We start from the raw sequence: 20,776 nt of genomic DNA, 5'->3' as shown, positions 1-20,776 counted from the left end.
AATCAGGTGTTCCAATCACTTCCATGGCCACAGGTGTATAAAATCAAGCACCTAGGCATGCAGACTGTTTCTACAAACATCTGTGAGAGAATGGGTCGCTCTCAGGAGCTCAGTGAATTCACGCGTGGTACTGTGATAAGATGCCACCTGTGCAACAAGTCCAGTCACGAAATTTCCTCACTCCTAAATATTCCACAGTCAACTGTCAGTGGTATTATGACAAAGTGGAAGCGAATGGGAATGACAGCAAGTCAGCCACGAAGTGGTAGGCCATGTTAAATGATGGTGCAGGGTCAGCGGATGCTGAGGCGCAAAGTGTGCAGAGGTCGCCAACTTTCTGCAGAGTGGCCTTCAGATTAGCTCAAGAACAGTGCGTAGAGAGCTTCATGAAATGGGTTTCCATGGCCGAGCAGCTGCATCCAAGCCATACATCACTAAGTGTGATGCAAAGCGTCGGATGCAGTGGTGTAAAGCACGCTGCCCCTGGACTCTAGAGCAGTGGAGACGCGTTCTCTGGAGTGACGAATCGCGCTTCTCCATCTGGCAATCTGATGGACGAGTCTGGGTTTGCCGGTTGCCAGGAGAGCGGTACTTGTCTGACTGCATTGTGCCAAGTGTAAAGTTTGGTGGAGGGGGGATTATGGTGTGGGGTTGTTTTTTGGCCCCTTAGTTCCTGTTAAAGAAACTCTGAATGCTTCAGCATACCAAGAGATTATGGACAATTCCATGCTCCAAACTTTGTGGGAATAGTTTGGGGATGGCCCCTTCCTGTTCCAACATGACTGTGCACCAGTGCACAAAGCAAGGTCCATAAAGACATGGATGAGAGAGTTTGGTGTGGATGAACTTGACTGGCCTGTACAGAGTCCTGACCTCAACCAGATAGAACACCTTTTGAATGAATCTGATGAATTAGAGAGGAGACTGATAGCCTTCTCATCCAACATCAGTGTGTGACCTCACAACTGTGCTTCTGGAAAAATGGTCAAAAATTCCCATAAACACACACCTAAACCTTGTGGAAATTCTTCCCAGAAGAGCTGAAGCTGTTATAGCTGCAAAGGGTGGACTGACATCATATTAAACTCCATGGATTATGAACGGGATGTCATTTAAATTCATATGGGAGTCAAGGAAGGTGTGTAGCTCAGAGCTAAAACTTAAGTAGACAAAGCAGACTTTGGGGGTTAAGAATAAACAAATAAACTAAATCCAGTCCTTAGAAAAGAATTTAAAACTTGTGAATATATGGATGATATTTAACTCCCATATAGGCGGATATTGACAGTCACTATATATTGGTTGTAAATACAGGTAGAGATTTGAGACACAGGTGGCCTTGTGGTTAGGTCATGTCCCACGGGTCACCCTGGTTCCAGACCGGCCTGCAGTTCCTTTCTCACGTCTCTCTCACACTCTCTTAACCCTGTTTCCAACTCTCTTTACTGTCCTGCTCTCTAGAAATAAAACCATAAAAAGCCCCAAAATACTTCTTTCAAAAAAATCATACTGCTGATACTATAATCAATTCTTATAGCTACTATCTTCCAATATTGATATGATGCCCATAATACAGTGCATTCCTACTAGGTTTACTCCTTAATACACTGATTCTGCTTTAAACTACACAGACTTTTCTGGCATTCTGCTGACATGTTTTGCTGATATATCAGCAATAAATAGCAGAAATTTTTAGATGAGTTTCACTGATAATCAACCTTTTGAGCTATCATCTGCTGTCACCTGTATCAGGCTGATCATATTGTGCATCCCTAGTGAAAATTGTGTTTTCTCAAGAATTAAACTTTCATGACATAAAAAGCCTGTTTTAATGTAAAAAGGGTAACTGACTGTTTACTGCTGCAGCTGTTTTCTTCTTCAAAGATCAGGTTCAGAAAAATTATAAGCATAAATAAAACGCAAAAGTAAAGTCACAGTAATAACATTCAGGATCAAATGAAAGCACTTCCTCCTGCAGTGAAACTTTTATGATATCAGATAACCATCAGAAGTCACTGACACCTGAAACAATCATGAGAGCACATTTGCAAAAACAGTGGCCATGCCCCTTTAGCATTTGTCTTAAGGCTATTGTTATTTTTTAAACCAAGCATGAACAAAAACACTCTCTTAGCCTGGATCGGGGGGTTGTTTGTCCACTGAAGTGTGATTCATGTTTACTTTGTGTTACTAGGCTGTATTAAATACATTGTGTTGGATCTGATGGTAATGCTTTAAACTTGCTGACAACCTAACCGAGGCAGTGGTAGATCAACAACTTCTACCTGCAAAGCAGAAATACTGTACACTGTGGTGACTTTAAAAAGAGAAATAAGTGATGGCTGGTTTTAGTTTCAAAAAAGGACCCTGTCCTTATAAGAAGTTCTATCCTTTTAGGTCTCAGCCTGTCAGTCCTTCACTCTAAGAGTAACATATCTTTGTAGTGTTAACCCAAATAAAAACTTTAAAGACATGACAGGATGTTTAGCTGATCATTTTGTTCGATTTATTTTTAGCAGGCTTTTATGCATTTATAGGAAAGATAGTGTGGAAAGAGTCACAAACAGAGAGAGAGAGAGTGGAAAATGAAATGCTACAAAGGAGCCGAAGGCTGAATTTGAACCCAAGCTGCCCGCTCCAAGGAGAGCAGCCTCTTTGATTGGAGCACATGGATCCAGTCAGTTGACTTTTGGGGCCGTGTTAAGCTGTTTTTTGGTAATTTAGATCCCAAACTGTGAGAAATATATAAAAGGTTTTTAAAAAATGAAATCCCCTTCATGTGCACATGATTAACATTTATTGATCTCTTGTTGTGAAGTCTGTCCTGCAGCCAAAAATGCCCAAAAATCAGTTTCCCTGCAAGAACACAAAGTGCTGCCATCTCCTCCTCTTCTCTCAGAGACCATATTGTTCTAAACTAGAAATTTGTCCAAAAACAGCCTTCCCCTTAATTCCCTGATATTGATTAACATTGCAGGCTTTGACTCAAGATCCTAGTCCTGGAAAAGAGCTGCAGGAAAGTAACCACACAGAGACAGGATGAAAAGGACCAGTGCCTGCTAATTTAATGTGTCTGAGCTGATCTCTTTATCATGCAGCTTTAATTTCATTTTAAAGCAACTTGCCTCTTCAGTTTGCCTCTTGTTTGGGTTAGTCCATTAGAAGTTATCAGCAACACTTTGCATTTTGGCATCCTGTAAGAGACAGGTCTCAAAGGAGATGACTCCTCAAGATTGATCGACAAACAGTTCTGTCGGTGAAGGGAAACTGTTCAGACGTTTCTCTCATATATTTCTCAGGTTGCAGGTTTTACTAACCTAACCTGCAACCTGACTCTCAACTGGCTTTCCCACCACACCTACCCAGACTGAATCGCAGAGGCACAATAAACAAATGCGATTGGCCGCGCAGAGTCACATGACCGCGTGATGTCAAGGAGAGGATGGCCGTGATTGGCCAGACTGAAGCTGAGATCCCGCGAGAACAGACAGAAAACCCCCCCGAGATTTAAGGACGGGACTAATGCATGAGCAGAAGTGCATATAGAGAGAAAGGCTGGCATAGAGGATTTGTCACCTGGGTTACACTTTTTCCAACTGATGAGAGCTGAAAGTCTTCTGCAGCTTCTTATTTTGCAGTCATGTCATCATACAGCTACCTTTAGATAGCTATAGTAATCCTGATTTATTAGAATTCAATTGAATTGGATTGGATTGGATTGAAGAGTCTTTGCCACAATTCAGTTTGAAACCTGAGTCCATACAGACTTTAAATATCATTAAACTGCACTAAAACAAATACATAACTCCAACTACAAAGGCCGTCTGAGGTGGCAGACCCACGCCTAAGCAGCGCCACCGAGGAACTCACGCTCCCACTGATTACTATGGTGTTGAAAATTCAAAGTCCGACAAAAACTGAACGGGTGCGCGGATCATCACCAAAATCTAAACGATTCTTCCCTGTCACTATCCCAATATTCCCTGAAAGTTTGGTGAAGATCTGACTTTCCGTTCTCGAGTTATCTTGTACACATACCAACAAAAACAAAGATACAGAACCCTTTACATAACCCCCTGCCGATTTCATCGGCGTGGGTAATTACTGTCACCATGACAGACATGCAGAGAGATGAAAGACACACCAGTCCATCATAACAGTATAATGGCAACAATGCCTAAAGCTCATTATAAAACCCAACTGTTCAAAAGAAATAAACTGAATAGCGTGCGTAAACCTCCTCTCTGTTGGCATGCAGAGCATGATGAAGGCTCCCTAGGACTTCCTTTACCTTCTGGCTGACTCTAACTTTGCAGAAGGGTTGTTGGTATTGACTTGAATGATCTTTGCCTGGATTTTTTTAATTAAACAAAATGAATCAAGCTGGTCAAGACCAAGGTTACCAAACCAATATGTCATCTCATAAGTTAAAATGATCTCATCTAAAGTCCTTCAAACAAACTTTAAAGTTTATGGAATAAATGCCAACATTATGCCTAAAACTACAAAATGTATGGGTACACAGGGCCAGTATTTGTACCTGAGCATGCTGATATTTACAGCCAACATGTCATAAAATACATATTAAAAATAAATCAACACTGTATATTTTCAGTATGAAGCCTAATCTAACTGCAATCATATTTATGTCTGTGTCTGCACTGGAAAAACAGATGTCAACAGATTTTGGGCATAGCCATCTTAGCCTCTCGCTGTGTTTGTGCTGCAGCTACAGGTGGATACACCTGCAGAATATAGTGAAGATATCAAGAGGAAATAAAACTTGAGCCTCCATCTGCATTGTTTTCTATCAAATTTCTCCCATTTATGCAAACTAAACTTTGCTTATTCCATTTCCTGTAGAGGTACACTTGGCTTAAATTTCAATATCTGTTATTGTGGATGCAAAGATATTTCCTCCTTGAGCAGTTCCTACTGCCATTTAAATCCTTCATCCCTAACAAATCCCAATTCAATAAATACAGCTAAATCAAGTCAACAAAATGTTTTATTAAAAGATTTGGAATAGAAAACTGAAATACACATATTACAAGTCATTATGTCTGAAGCAAAGACAAAAATATTGCTTGAATTCAGATTTTTCATGGCATATCACCTCAACAATAGCTATTAAGTAAATGCAGGAAAGCCACCTGACTAGTCGACTAATAGTTTCAACAACTGGCGATTAATCGGCAATCAAAATAGTCGTCAGTTGCATGCCTAATGAAATCTATACATCCAGAAAGATGCTGACATAAGTTTTTACAAACTTCTAAATATTCAAACATAAAAAAGAAAAGCCCTGAGTCATGCCTCATGGCTTGAGTAATGCAAGCCAAATCCAACCATAGCAACAGATTAGCATTTAAAAATAGTCCTGAATAAATTAGAGATGTGCAGACGACGGCCTGTGAGCTTAGTTTATAGGTGCTTGGACACTAGAAAGACCATGGCAATTCTTCTGACTGCTTACACATTTATATGACATATAACTTTGCTGAATTAAAAGACAGAATGCTGCTGATTCCTGCCTTTGCCTTAAAGTGTTTTGATTTGAAATGCTATGTTTTCTTTCTTTTTTTTTTTTTTTTACAAAATGCAGGCAAGGCAGAGAAAATATGAACACTTCTCCCAAAAAAAACCACATGCAGTCATTTTGAAACCAAATATTCTGCCATGCTTAACTTAAAATTTGTGTGTAGTAAATCTGCATCTTGGTAACTTCACTGTATTTATTGTCTCTCACAGAGAAAGCTTCCTATTTGACCACTTTTTGATGTTGGGTGTTTTAATGAAACCAGGCTGAGGAGGTTTTAGGCTGTTATTATACAGATGTGGCGCTCTGTGGTGCTGAGAAATGGCTGATTCTGATGACATTTTCAGGTTGAACATGCTTAGACTTTTTACTCTCTATTCAGCTTTATGGTGAGAGATTGGAACAATATTTTTGTCTAAGGTTGAAATGTTTCATCATTGTATGATAAACAAAATATACCTCATAATGTAAGAATTTAAGATCATTGGTCCACAGGAGTAAAAAGTAAGGAGGTAAACTGGCTTCAGTGTAGAAGCTATCTTTCACTGTGTTGCTTTGCTTTGCTTTATCCTGGGTGAGCATTTTTGTTATCAAGCTTTAGGGTGAAAATAATAGTCAAACTAATGGCATTAGGTGGTAAAATTATTGCAATATTTATCTGAAAAATCCAACCCAAATTCCCCAGTGATCTGGCCATTAGTTCCACCTCAAAAATAGAAATATATTCACTGTGAAAGCAGTACATTTATGACAATTGGACATTATTATTTTACCATAAAAGGGATTCAAATTGAGTGTTCCATGATCAAATCAGATTAGGGATGCACAATATTATCGGCAGTATATCGGTATCAGCCGATAGTAAAATTTACGCCGATGTGTACAGCCAATAATGTGATGTCATAATTAAGCGTACGCGATGACGCCGGACATGCGCCTACAACAACAAACTCAACATGTCAGCTGTGTGGGAGAAGTCTGAGGTGTGGGAACAAGATAGCAAAGTAGCTGTTTGCATCGCTTGTAAAGTACATCAGATGCGTGAAGGAGCTTGGCAACATGCTTTTAACACCACCAGTTTAATTTTGCATCTAAAAAAAACACCAACCTGATGAGTACAAGGACTATAAAGAATGGCAAAACTTTGTTTCCAGTCACGTAGAGAAGCTCCTCATTAAAGCTAAACATATAAGCTTCACCACGGATATATGGACATCAAGTGTCCGTCCTGTTAGCACGTTTAGCCTCGCTGCTTCCGTGGATAGATGAGGATTCACTCTTAAAAAGTCTTTCCTACACTCACAGGAGTGCTCACTCAGCAGCTGCAGTTGTAGCCGCTTTTGATAACATGTTTGGGACATTGAAAATAGAGATAAAAAGAATGTGCATGTCCTACGTGACATGTGTGAAACATGGCAAAAGCAGTGACGTACTTCTGTTTGCCGTCTCCCGTGCACACTCGAAGGTGCACGAAGGTGTGTGCAGCATTGGAGATGTGGGTGTCACTGTGTTGTTACAGAGCTGTTTACAGTGAAATGCCCATTAAACTTGGTTGCTTAGTTAGTTTGTGCTGTTTAAAGCAGAATCAGGAGAACTACTTAAGTTGAAGTTTTATTTCTGTTCATCTTGAGTCTCAGAAATTTAGAATCATAATTGAGCTCTGAACTATAGCTAGATTTTTTGCATTTAAGAATCTGTGTTGTTGTTGTTATTTAAAGCCCTTTGTCAGGAGTATCTCAGGGAGCCATCCTGCAAACTGGCTGAGTAATAAGGAGACTCAGTCTAAATGTATAAGCTATTTCTTTTTTGCACTGTGGAGCTCAGAGTAAGCAGGTTATTTTTCTGCTGCTTTCTGCCCTCAAAAATGCAGATGACTTTGGCTGTACTGTTAAAAATACATGTGAGCATGTAATACACATGTTACCCAAAGACATTACTGTAAGTTTGTCACTAGTGTATGGCTGTATTTTGGAAAAAAAAAAAAAAAACAACAACAATATATCCTTCAGTTCTGATAAAAATCGCTGGGAGAGAATATTTTGTCAGTTTGTACAAAAATAGGCTACCAAAATTAAAAAAAAACTTGTAGTCCATGATAGAATTGATGTTTTTAACAGTGGAAAAAATGTAATTAAATATCGGTATCGGCCAAAATTTGTTTCAAAATATCGGCATATCGGATATCGGCAAAAATCCAATATCGTGCATCCCTAAATCAGATACGACCCTTGTTTTTGTCTTATTCTCAGTTGTTAGTCGAATAACTTCCTGAAATACTGGTGTTTTGTAATAGAAAGATTACAGCTTGCTGTGTTCAATGATTATTATTATATAAGAAAAAGTCTAAATAAAGCATCTAAAATACACATTGTGGTGTTATTGCATTTTAAAAAAAATAACTTTACTCAAAATTGCATTTCTGTTTACATTGGGTCTATATCTTAGGAGGAGTTTGTAATCAAGCTGTCAAAATGACCTCTCATGGTCTAGGAGGTTTGGAAATCTGCCATTTCTATTGTTAGCAAAGTTTTAGTCTAGAGATGTGCTTATTTATGCAACCATGTTTTAATTATTTCTCATTTTTAATTCCTACAAAAAGATTTTCTCTGCTTAATTTGGTTAGAAGTCCATCACAATAGGAAAATGTTCCACAATAATACATTTTGGTCTTAGATTTTTAAAACAAAAAAATGGGGCATTTTAAGAGGAGCATTGGTCCTTTAAAGCCACTGTCATGCAGTAAAAATAAATAAATAAATAAATAAATAATTTGTGCACCTCTAGTTTAGAATGTTAAGCAAACTCATGGAGAAAATGGAATGGAATGTTGGTGATGTCATGGACTAGAACAGTGCCTCTGTTTCAAAGGAATAGAATATTCTAAAGTATTTAAAGTGTAGCAGAGGCAGGCGTAATTCTCTGTGTGGTTTGAGATTTCCAGGAGAGCAGTCACATTTGCAAGAGTTCGGTCGTGTTTCGATTTTGAACTGCAAGCATCTTTGGACTTGTTGGATACTTTCAATCACAGATTTTGAGGATATATTTCAAAATCTCATCAAACGTCAAAGCCAATTACATCCTTGGCGTTGTTTCCCCTCAAATTTGAGGTCCAAGAAACCATTTTTAACCTGCAAAAAGTCCAGAGAGATGTCCTCTGACGAGGCCAACCAGCTAACAGCTGGAGGTGTTCTCCTCTCCAGTACTACAGTCTATGCAGTCAAGGCAATCCTTGGACAAGGGGCCTTTGGCAAGGTTGCCAAATGTAGAAAAATGGATGACATGACGACTGTAGCGGTCAAAGTCACCTCAAACCAAGGCAGTCATGGACAACAGGCAGAAATAGAGGTAGGAAAAACAAGTATTGATGCTAAAACTAATGTCTTCAATCAATTCTTCTGGTGTCAGAGTCTAATCTCATACTTGACCTCACACTTGAAAACAGATCAGTTTGTTCTGAGTATTTCTTCAATCAAATCAAAAAACCTTCTGTGATTCAGAACTTAGACAAACTAAATATTAGTGCAAAAAAGACTGGACACAACAGATTTGCATTGGCTACCAACACCAGTTCATGCACACATTACTTAGAGATGGTTATCAAAAAGGCCAATTTCGGCAGACACTGATGTTAAAACCAATGCATCTGTGGATCCCTAGATAAACCACTGGAAACTTTAAAGCTTAAAAAAGAAGTCCAATAGCTTTTTCATGTAGGTAAATTCCATATTTAACCTATTACTTTTGTGCAACCCCAGGTGGACAACCTTGAGAAGCTTTCGCAGCTAGACTCGGAGTGCTGCAACATCGTCAAATGGCACACAGCCTTTATTGACAGGGACTATTTTTGCCTCGAATTTGAACAGCTGGATAAAAGTCTGGCAGATTTTATGATGGTGAGGAACTACAAACCTCTCCAACTGAGAGAAACTCGGCCCATCATCCAGCAGGTATGTTTCACTACATTTCACTGGCATTCATGACTACACTGAACATCAAGACTTCAGGGGAATCGTCTGGTCTGTTGTTAAATTTATCACCAACTTTCAGATTGCAAACGCTCTTGACCATCTCAAGACTGTGGGGATGATACACGCCGATCTAAAGCCCGAGAACGTCATGATGGCCAACCACCCCGAGCTGCCCTACAAGATTAAGGTCATTGACTTTGGCTTGGCATGTGATGTCTCAGCTGCCACAGTGGGCGCTTATATACAAACACGACACTACAGGTGAGTAGCCAAAACCATTTATGATCCATACATACAGGTGGCTTATACACAATGGAACATAAACAGCATATCAGATGTTCACATGACATGTTAACATGTCCCCTCAATTCCCAGACATTTACATATTGTTGTTAAAAGAATTGTGTGTGCTACACAGTGGTAAACATGGCCCTGTCTCTACTTTTTTGGGATGTGTTGCAGCCATCATTTTCAAAATGAGCTAGTATTTTCATGAAATGGTAAATGTCTCCATTTCAACATCTGATTTGTTGTTTAATGTGAATAAAATACGGGTTAGTGAGAATTGCAAATCATTGCATTCTGTCTTTATTTGTATTTCACACAATGTCCCAACGTTTTTAAAACTGTGCTCATACTTGTGTCTAAAGCTGGTTGTGTTTTTTCTCTAAAAGGTCTCCTGAGATTATACTGGGACTTGGCTTTTCTGAGGCCATAGACATGTGGTCCCTGGGTTGCATAGCGGCATATCTCCACCTCGGCACCACGCTGTACCCGGGCAACTGTGAATATGATATGGTACTTAAGTTTTACTATGTTGTTAAAACTCCTTAAAACATACTAAAGATTTTTTTTCCTGCCTTGTAAATTTTCCATGAGAATTTGGGAGGGATTGATGAGTGGAAAACATCAAAAATATATGAAAAAACACCAGAGCAAGTGTGAGGGGCACTCCCACATCTTTCTTTTCTCAGAAAGATTAAAGGGGCAGTCTGCCTGAAGTTTTATGGAACTTTTTAAGAGTTCATGTGCAAAAATGTTGTATTTCATGTTTGTTGAAAAGGTAGATTGATTTACTTTGTATAAAATGTAAAATGTGTTATCAAATTACAGATTAAGCCTTTTGATATACAGTGAAGCTGTTGTACTTATCAGTAGGTCTTATTGTGCCTCTTACTAAAGATTTAGATGAGATAAACTGCTATACTGCTTAAAATATTCAAATGAATGAAGATTTTGACTTCTTGTGTAACTTCTGTCTCACTTTCAGTTAAGGTACATCCAGGACCTTCAGGGTCAGATACCTGATAGCCTCCTCAACCAGGCAAAATATGTCGACTGGTTTTTCAATGGAGACGACGATCCTCTTAACAGCAACTGGATTCTAATGGTACCAACTATTTCACCATTACTCTGATTTAACAAAAGCCAGGGGCAGGTTAAGGCACTTTATTGTCCCTGGTAAAGATTGATATGAGGCCATTTCCTATTTAGCTAAAACCATCAAATCAAATGAACAGCAGAATTGAACTTAGATTTCTAAAGATGTCCAACCATTCAGTCTTATTTTGGTAATTTCTCAAAGAATAGCCTTGCTATCTTGGGAAAGCAAGAACCATTTCTTTATTTGTATTGTGCCAGTTTGTAACAGTAAAAAAGTAAAGTGTATGGATGAATGTCTGCTAGTCATAGAAATGCTGTCACACATTTGCAGATACTGATATTTATCTTTTCTAGCTCACACCTGCTGATACCATGCTGATAATATTTTGCATCCTTTATATCTGTGTTTGTCTGCCTGCTTTTAAACTGTGCTCAGAATAACGTGGCTAACATATTCACTGTCTGTTCAGGATCAGGAAGAGTACTTCTTGGAGACAGGCATCCAGCCAATGGAGCTCAGGAGGCTGTACCTTGAGTCACTAGACCAACTTCTGAAGGTATGTAACTATTAATATATAAAAAAGAAAAATCTAAAAAGTCTACAGTTGTTGTTTTTTTCACTCTGGGTTTCTTGGTTTTATCCCTGAACTTTGTTGTTGTGTTTCCTCCGTGTTTCAGATCCCACCACTCACATCTGAGGAAGGTGCAAACAAAGATGTTGAAAGGATCGACAGAGATATGTTTGTTAAGATGCTTAAGGATGCTTGAAATTGATCCACACGTCGGCTAACTCCCGAGAGGTGCTCGAGCATCCATTTATCACGATGAGTCAAATTGACTTCATGACAAAATCCAGTTAGTAAGTAAATACTCTGATTTTAAAAAATGATAATTAAGGGTCCATAGATTGTGCTTTTTACTCATGCAGCACCCATACCACCAGTTTCAGAGTGACAAACGGTCTTTAATAAATATCTCTGAGCATTTAATAATTTCCTTTAGTTAAGGAAACATCATCAAGACAAAATGATGTAAAATAATCCTGCAGCTTTAAACCTAGAAATTGTGCTCTCAGATCTTTTGACTTGACAACAAGAAGTCCCACCCCTCCTTGATTTTGATTGATTAATCAGGAGGAAGTGACAATGATGAGCATGGCAGTCTATACAAAATTGTGTTATTGTCATAGAAATGTGTTAATATTTTCACGCAATATGTAAGGAAAAAAGATCAAAAAAGGACCCAGAACAGACCCTTGGCGACACCATTTTTCATAGTTTGATTGATGTTACTTGTCTATTTTTGGTGTCCAATAGTCACATCATTAATAAGATCGCCTAATGTCATGAATTACTGTTTTGCAGTGTTCGGTCTGGCAAAAAGTTGATGGAAATCTGTCAGAGCAGGGTTTCCACTGACGATTTCAATGCTGGGGGGTCTACCTCCAATGTGGCTGACCCATCCCAACAGAACCTTTCAACTTCCCGTGGTCCTGATGATAGCGAACACACACCTTCCACTGACCAGCCCTGTACATCACAGAGTACAAGAAAGGCAGGGGTAAAAAGGAGGGCTCATCAGGAGGAGGAGACCACTGAATCTTTTCATCCTTCAAAGAGGGATAAGCTTGAGCACAGGTATGACAGCCTTTGTCAAATACATTATCATTACTGAGTTTACTGTGTAGAAGAACTAAGAAGTTTGTTGCCTGCTTTTTGCTCACTGAATTTTTCAATCTGTAAACATTTTTATTGAATCACAGTGAAAGTGCCTCAAGTCATGCTGCCAACACCCCTCACCGGCAGGTGAACAAAGACGCCCCCCAGACTAGCCAGACCCCCTCTGGCAGCAGGGCAGGGCTTAAAAGACGGCTACCCAGTCACGAAGATGGGGGACAGGAAAATACAGACAGCAGCGCCAACAAGAAAAGTCGGAAAGACTCTGTGACCAGTCCTGCTGCACCATGCAGCAGCTGTGGCCAAAGCAGTGGCTCAACAGCTGTGAAGAGAAAAACCCCTCAAGAAGGCTTCTCTGAGGAACTGGTGCCCCCGAGGAAGAGTGCAAGGCTCAACTAAAGCCACCAGACTCTGCATCTTTGTGTGTTTTTAAATCTGTGTTTATTACGTGCTTGTGCATGTAAGCATGAACATGTGATATCAAAATAAAATTCCTCATTTTATACCTGTTATTCATGGTGTGTTTCATGAGCTTAAATGCCATTCATTACTGTTAAAAAAATAAAGAACTGCTTTAAAATTAAAATTAAAATTTGAATACAGTGGTGTCTGTGACAAAGCATCTGTATTTGAAACCTTGGTAACAAAGCAGCAGCAGGGGAACAACAAGACGAAGAAAAAAAGCAGTATACACCAAAACAATCGTTACTCACTGAGACTTTCAGCACCATGGAGAGCAAACATCCTCAACTAAATAAAAAAGAAGAGAAAGCTCGTTGGAGTACAACGGATCAAATCAAAATGATCAAAAAAGGCAAACACACAAACTTTAAAATGTACTAAATTCTTTATGGACTTACAAACTGCTAACAGAAAGTCTCAGCACACATTAAAAGCAGTCTCACTCTTAAAAACTAAAAAAAGGAACCAAAAACATGATCTGAAGGGTCGTCAAGTTTTCAAAAGGAAACCACATGGGTGTGCTTTGCAAGGAGCGTCTCCAGGTTCAGGTACAAACTTATGACAGTGTGTTATATGACTGCAGAGAGAGAAAGCCCCTTATTCCCCACACACTGCAGCATCAACAGATTGTAAAGCCATGCAGGACATATTTCTCTTTGATAAAAGGGCGTGAGTCACTATCTCCAGTCTCTGTGTTGTTATCTTTCCCATTTGCTGCTCATTCAAGCTACAGCAACAAATCCTATCAGCTCCGTTTAGCAGCTCGACTCTGGCTGCTCTTTAAGATTTAATTTTTGAATTTATTGAAAACTATAAAAAGCCTTCCAGCAACATACGAAAGAGGGCACATTTTATCAGTAATAAGCTAAGGATCTGTTCTGTCCTCTTAGCAAAGCCTGACTGCTTGTTCCCACAGAGTGGGCTGAGGTTATGGAGTCTTTGCTGTCAGTGCTCTCTAGCTATGCAGCTTCCTAAAGAAGAACTCATGCCACCAAGACACTGACAGGATATCAGACCAGCTCTGCAGAGACCGGGGACAGAGGAGGGTGGCCAGGTCTGCTAGGGACACTAGCAGAGACTTTCCAGGATTCCTTAAGTGTCCTGTCTCTTATTCAGGGAGTTACTATGGAAAGAAGGTGTCAAAATAGTCACAATAGTAATGACTATGTGTCATTCCTACACAAATTATGCATGAAAAAAGTACTGGCAGGTGTTGGTTGATGGTGGTTCAACTTTAGCTCTAATTTACTGATTGAGGTCTGACATCATGATCTGAAGTTGTTTGCAAGTGTTTTGACAACCTGCCTAATAAAGGTCAAGCACTGAATTGTTGCAAATGAATAAATGGGTTTTCCTGGATTTTTTTGTTGGACATGATGCCCTACAACACACCTGTGTTATGACATAGCGGTAGATTTACAACATGTAATAAGCAACTGAATCTATCATGCAAGAAAAACTAGACTACTTCATTAACACTTCATATGATTTAATATAATTAAATTAATAGTTGATCTATTTATTAACCAGAAGTAGAAGTGTACATTTCACACATGTATATTATCTGTAAGATTGACAAAAAAATACCGGAGAGGAGAGCGAGAAGAAGGCAGGAAAAGACAATGAGAGAATCAAGCTGAGCTGAGTGCTTGATGATAACGTATAGTTGTAAAGCAATCAACTGGCCTCTGTGATTAAAAACTGATCAAATACTAGAGTAGAATGATCAATTTAGCAGTACTTCTACTGACACTGAAATGACACATTGAAAGCAGAACACAGGAAGTGATGCATTGTGTCAGTGGCATGAAGGCTTCAGGGCTAATCCACATTTTTTTCAGTCCCAATCCAATTCCCATACATGGGAATTGATGATTTTTACTTCTATTGCAAATCAGATGTGAATTGTGGTATTGAAGGAGTGACAACTGAAGGGAGTGACAATTCTTTTCTTGTTATTCTCATATTTAATAAGAAAAACTTATAAAAAATTAAGAAAGTAGGATTTTTGTTATCCTGAAAAACTCATGACCGAAAAAACTGCATTTACCGATGTATGCATTCACAATTAAAGCACTCAAGGAAAAAACAACTGTGGAATTTTACTGTGAAGGATTTGTTGGAAATAACACGTCTTATTTATCTAATTTAGCGAGCATAGTTACAGTCTGCCTTGCTGTCTGTAAAGCCATTTCTTGAACCTCGCTTAATGCCACATCCTGCTTCCTTTAGTCTATGGGAAGCCAGGAGTTAAAACACCTTTTAACAGTTATTTAAGCCATTGTAATAATATTCTCTGCAGCACGTATTAAAGCCACAAACAGAGTAGACTCCTTCATGCTGCAGTTAATGCAGATATTAAGTAGGGATGGGGATCAAAAACTTGGGTCCATAAGGACCTGGTTCTGTGTTTTTGAAATACCTGAAAATTAATAATGTTTTGGCTTATTGATACTGCTTTCAAGTTTCACAGGCTCTGTGACGTCATTTTAACATACAACTGGTGTAAAAATACATCAGTTCTTACAAGGGGAACATAAACTAAAAACACATCAATATTGTACATCACATCAGACCAGAGTGTGGTACCTTCAGCTGTTGGCTTGAGGGAAAAAGACGCTGCCTGTGAGTCGCATGCCAGCATATCCGCCTCCACTGGGAGAAACAGGCTCTAATATCCCTCACTTAAGCTGCTTCAGAACATTTTTCTTCTTCAGCTGCTCAGATAAGTGCTGAAAAGTAGGGGTGTGACGAGACTCTTATCTCACGAGACGAGACGAGATTTTACACTTTTTTAATTTTGGAAAAAAATAGATGGTTGGATTATGTCCTTTATACAACTGAAAGTCAAAACTGCAAAGCATTCAGGTCTATTCAGATGTGTTTAAACTAACTCCTGTTGTACTGAATAGGCTATCAATACTTACACACATTTTGTCTAACTCTGACTCAAACTGTACATTTGAATACTCTTCACATCAAACCTTTCATTTAATAGTCTAACACATCTTTATTTTACCACACTATGTTCTCATTGCTACAATTACAACAGTTAGAATAAAAGCATTTAAATTATTTTGAAAGTATTTTTTAAAACAGTTTGTAACAGACTGAAATATAAAGACCTGCATCAGTAAAATTAAACTATTAGTCATCCTCTTGAAGGACATTAATGTTTAAAACACTCTAAAGAAATCTTTTTGTCAGTAATATATCTGCGTCATTTAGAGAAATACATTATTTTATCAGTTTGTGGTCTTTTTTTCTCATATGAGCTTTGATGGTGTTGGATGTGACACACAGATGAGTGTGTGTGTTAATGTGTGTGCGTTGGTGAGTGAGTGTATGTCTCTGCTCATTCTGCTAACGAACTAAATAATCGCTGAATTCTCCTCATGGAGGTTTCCAACAGCAGGATTTCATCATTTTGCACCATTATGATGAACTTTTTATGCACAGGTGGGCCCAACGTAGCGCACACAGAGGAGGGGGTGGGGGTTAGGGTGGTGATCTGAATGGCTCACAGATCAGCTCTGTTAATCCATTAACTATCGGGATCTTTGTGATCTGTTTTATCTACCAGTTTGGTATTGTTTTCTGTAAGTAAAGCTGCTCCTACTGTCTACGCAATATTGATCTTGCAAGATCGATTTTTTCTCGACGAGAAATCTTGTGGCGTTTTGATCTCACGAGATCTCGTCACACTGAAAAGTTTTCCAAAATTTTGAGCAGGTCCTGTTCGTCAAAAGTAATCCAGTGTAGAAATCCACAGTGGAGTCTGCAGAATTAAAGTTAATTAGCGAACTTAACAGCTGAAAGACGGAAAATATGATGCGTTCATGTAACCTCAGTAAATTAGACGACTGTATTCTATATGTTACGATGTGTTCCAGTTTCACATAAAAATGGGAAAATTTAGTTTTCAACGAGAAACCTTAATAAATACAGTTGTGAATATGAAGAATGTATATTTGAGGGATATAGATGTTACAGACTGAATTATAGCTTTTTAGCTCAAGCACTACTCAGCTAAGACCACTTGAGTGTAAATATTTGTCTCCATTTTGTTTTTCCACCAAACTATAGAAAAGCACCGATAATGGTATCCATAAAGACTCTGATCAATAAGGAGTATCGATAAGGACTCAGATCAATGAGTATCGATAAGGGTATTAATATCAATAAAAATGAACGATCCCCATCTCTATTATCAAGAGAGGAGAGCTCACACCATTTACCTCATTACTGTGCTTTACATTAATCACACTGACACAAACAGGCTGCTCTCTCTGTGTTGTCAGAGTGAAATATGACGAGGGAACTCAGACTGAGCTGCTGTCTCTCATAGCACACTGCTAAGCTAGTGGTCGCAACTCGAATGCGCATGATTCGTTAACGGCCCAGTGAAGGGATCGGTAACATGGATCAGCACAGTCAGTCCAATCTGGAACATAAAAAAATACATATCAGACCTGTTAGCAATATTCAATCTGGCACATCTCTAGGTGTTACTTATTTGACATCTAGCCATTCAGATAGTGTTATGGGCATTGGGTGAGACTGTGGAGAGCTAAAACAGACCAAGAGGGGGGACACATAGCAGCCGAGCCAAAGTAGAACACTTTTTGATTAACTTAACAGCGATCAGTAAAATAAAACGCAGATACAGATAGTCAGCCAAATATTGGATCTGATAATCAGCCAGGCAGAAAATTTGTCAAACCCTGGTACAATGTTATTTACCAAACATAAGTAGGCAGTGTATTTATTTCAAATTACTAGCTCAGATCCAAATCCTATTTGTTTCTTTGACAACAAATAATTGATGCTCAAGTATTAAAAAGTTGTTTTAATTACTTCAACAATACTAAACTGCCACCTTTTGCAAGTTTATCTACCTGTTAATGGTCTTATTCATTTAAAAACAAAAAAGTATTAAAATTCCAAGCCACAGTTGCTTGCTGATCATGTCCAGCTTGGCTGTTTAATTCGCAGTCTTACTGTATATTCCATTGCTAACTTGAAAACTAGCCTTGTGTAGGCTAAACTGATGCCACAAGAAAGCTGAGAGCAAGGCAAAGATGCTTTAAGAAGTGAGCCGTGCAGAAACCTCACAATAGTTTTTCATTAATCCTATCAGTATGCTTACTTGTTATCCTAATTAACTTTCACTCTGAATTGGACCGCATCCTCACTAAATAAGAGCACCTGCTGGTATTGTCAGTTTCCAATCACAGGTTCTCCCTATTTATTCCAGCTGGTATGTTTGGTGGTTTCAACAGTATTTCTGTGTTTTGAGCTGGCAGGAGGAAGTGTTTGGAGAGACCTGTGTGGGAGCTGTCCAACTACAGCTCTAATGAGCTCAGGATAAAAAGTCAGTGAGCTGGACCACAATTTCTTTATTCTAATGTACAGTACTTCCCACAGAGTCCTGGATAAATATGCTTCAAAGCTGTCATAGAGTGCAGGAAATGCTTTTCAAGTGTCCTTACAAAAAGCAAATTTTCCCCCCCAAAAATCTTAAACATTGCATTTTTTGTGAGTTTAGCAGTATGTTTACGTGACTTACTCTGCCCACCTACATGAAAAAGCCTTGACTGAGTGCAAAATATTTTTAAAGTCATGAAAAACAACTGATCTGATGATAAAAAGCAAAGTTTGGATTCAGACCAAAAGTAAAAGGCATAAACATTTTATCTAGATCTTGTTCCTTTTCCATCCAAAGCTACACATATAACACCCCCCCATACACACACACACACACACACCCCCACACACACACGTGCATATGGCAGCTGGCTGAGTGGTGACTGGCTGTGTGTACGCAGCTCATTCTGATGTGTGTGCTGGAGTGAAACGGTGATGTGACTCTGAAAGATCTCTAGAGAAATATGGCGACGCTTCCCTGCAACTGCTACGTGTCTGCTCAAAGACATGAAGCTGATGTGTGTGTAGATATGTGTGTGTGCTGCTCTGTTGCATCCTCTGCTTTTTATCTCCGTCCCCTTAGCAGGCACAACAAACTCAGCTGGATACACCTGGGGAAGTCTGAGGCTTTTGACACAACTATGTCTATCTACTGTACAATAAAAGGTTTCATTTTACTATCTGAGTCCATGAAGTCACAAAAACTAAAAACAATCTTACTTTATCAGTTTACTTCCGGAAAAAAAATAGTAAATAGGAATGCTATGGTACAAGCATTTTAAATGGAAGGCTCAGACCACATTGAGACCTGTTCAAACACCATGGCAATGGAAATAGACATCTAATTCACCCTAAATTGGGAAATTTGTTGTTTTAACCCATTAAGGCGTGATGTAATGTTAGTGTCCTTTTACCTTCAAGACCTGGCGTGATGTCAGTACATTTAGGACGATCTTTTTGTTTTTAAGACATGTGACTGACAAACTGCAATGCACTAAACTAAAATGCATGCTGGAAGGCAGATGGGATCAAAAATATCTTTGCTTTAGCCTCTTTACTGAAATGTTGAAGGATGACCCAGCTTTAAAAGTTGAGCAGTGACACAGACGATGGTGATAGTAGTACCAATATGTTGCAATTTGGACCCATTTCACTACTGTTGATTATTAAAATAACACTGCAACATTTCAAACAACATTTCATTAAACAATTATCAAAAATTGCGACAACCTTATTAACTTGGTTCTCAAGTGGTATTTTTTTCTGTCAGGAGAGCCGCTGCTCTTGGTGTCTGGGCAATATTGATCTCGCAAGTTGATTGTCACCTAGATAAGACATCTCGTGACATTTTGATGTCGTCACACCCCTACTGTGCAGTAATGAATAGTGAAACCTTAGTCCTTTGCACCTTATTAAACTGCAAAAGTGACTTGTTTGCTCAAGTTTCTCGTTTGAATTGTCTGCAGTTAGCAGTTCACTGAATCACCCTTAAACATCTTTGGAGAGCACAGACCTCCACCTGTGGAGGGGCTGAGGAACAAGATGCTCGTGTTTTATGATTCCTAGTAACAGTAAGCTGTTATACACTTTATATCATCAGTATCAGTCATAATGCGCTCAAAGCAAATCTTCATTTACATGCAGATAACACTGTCATTTACTGCTCTGCTCCTACACATCAGGCTCAGTGTAGCTGTACAGGACATCCTTCATAAAATTGGCTCTGAACCCTTACAAAACCAAACTCATGTTGTTTTCAAACTCAAAGAAAAAGAAGCTGAACCTGCCCTCTATTACAGCGTCTCAGGGTGCACTCACACTAGGCCAACCATACCGTGCCGTATTCTAACCGTGCTGAAGCCCATTTGACCCCCTCCCCTCTCCCCCCTTTGGCCCGCACTCACATTGCTCAACGCATCCAGGCCTGGGCATGGTTACGTCACGCGCCAACGCCATTACACGAAGCATCCACTGTTGATGACTCAGTATGCACAAGTGTTGTTTTTTAGGCTGTAAAATAGTTAGAGATTTATACAAATGGGCCCAGGCACGGTACAGATAGCCTAGTGTGAGTGCACCCTCAGGGTGATGTGATCAAGTCTGGATCGTCTTATAAATATTATAAGAAAGAAGGATTATCTTGGTGTCCCTGTCTTTAAGCCTCATATTGAGCAACTTTTAAAGAAGTTAAAGCTGCAACTGGGTTTTTATTTCAGGAAAAAGTCTTCAAAGAAAAGGCTTGTACTGCCACTTTAATGCCTTTGATTGATTATGGTGATGGTCTGCATGCATCTTCTCAGTGCCTTAAATCTTTAGATACT

At 39.1% G+C, this 20,776-nt stretch overlaps 1 protein-coding gene across 6 annotated transcripts in view; it reads right to left on the bottom strand.

Moving 5' to 3' along the window:
• The window catches only part of LOC121524929 (spermatid perinuclear RNA binding protein), a 171,619-nt gene that overhangs the window by 135,495 nt on the left and 15,348 nt on the right, over positions 1–20,776 (bottom strand). Inside the window, exon 2 of one of the 6 annotated variants that reach the window (XM_041810522.1) lies at positions 13,280–13,316. The exons of the other annotated variants lie outside the window; for them this stretch is intronic. The gene's annotated coding sequence lies outside the window, so the exon portion shown is untranslated. The remainder of the gene's footprint in view (positions 1–13,279; positions 13,317–20,776) is intronic. 6 annotated transcript variants of the gene reach the window in all.

The sequence above is a fragment of the Cheilinus undulatus genome, linkage group 17, assembly GCF_018320785.1.
Source record: "Cheilinus undulatus linkage group 17, ASM1832078v1, whole genome shotgun sequence".
In the NCBI taxonomy this organism is placed as follows: Eukaryota; Metazoa; Chordata; class Actinopteri; order Labriformes; family Labridae; genus Cheilinus; species Cheilinus undulatus.
Note: the sequence above shows the minus strand (reverse complement) of the source record. Positions and strands in the feature narration are given on the sequence as shown.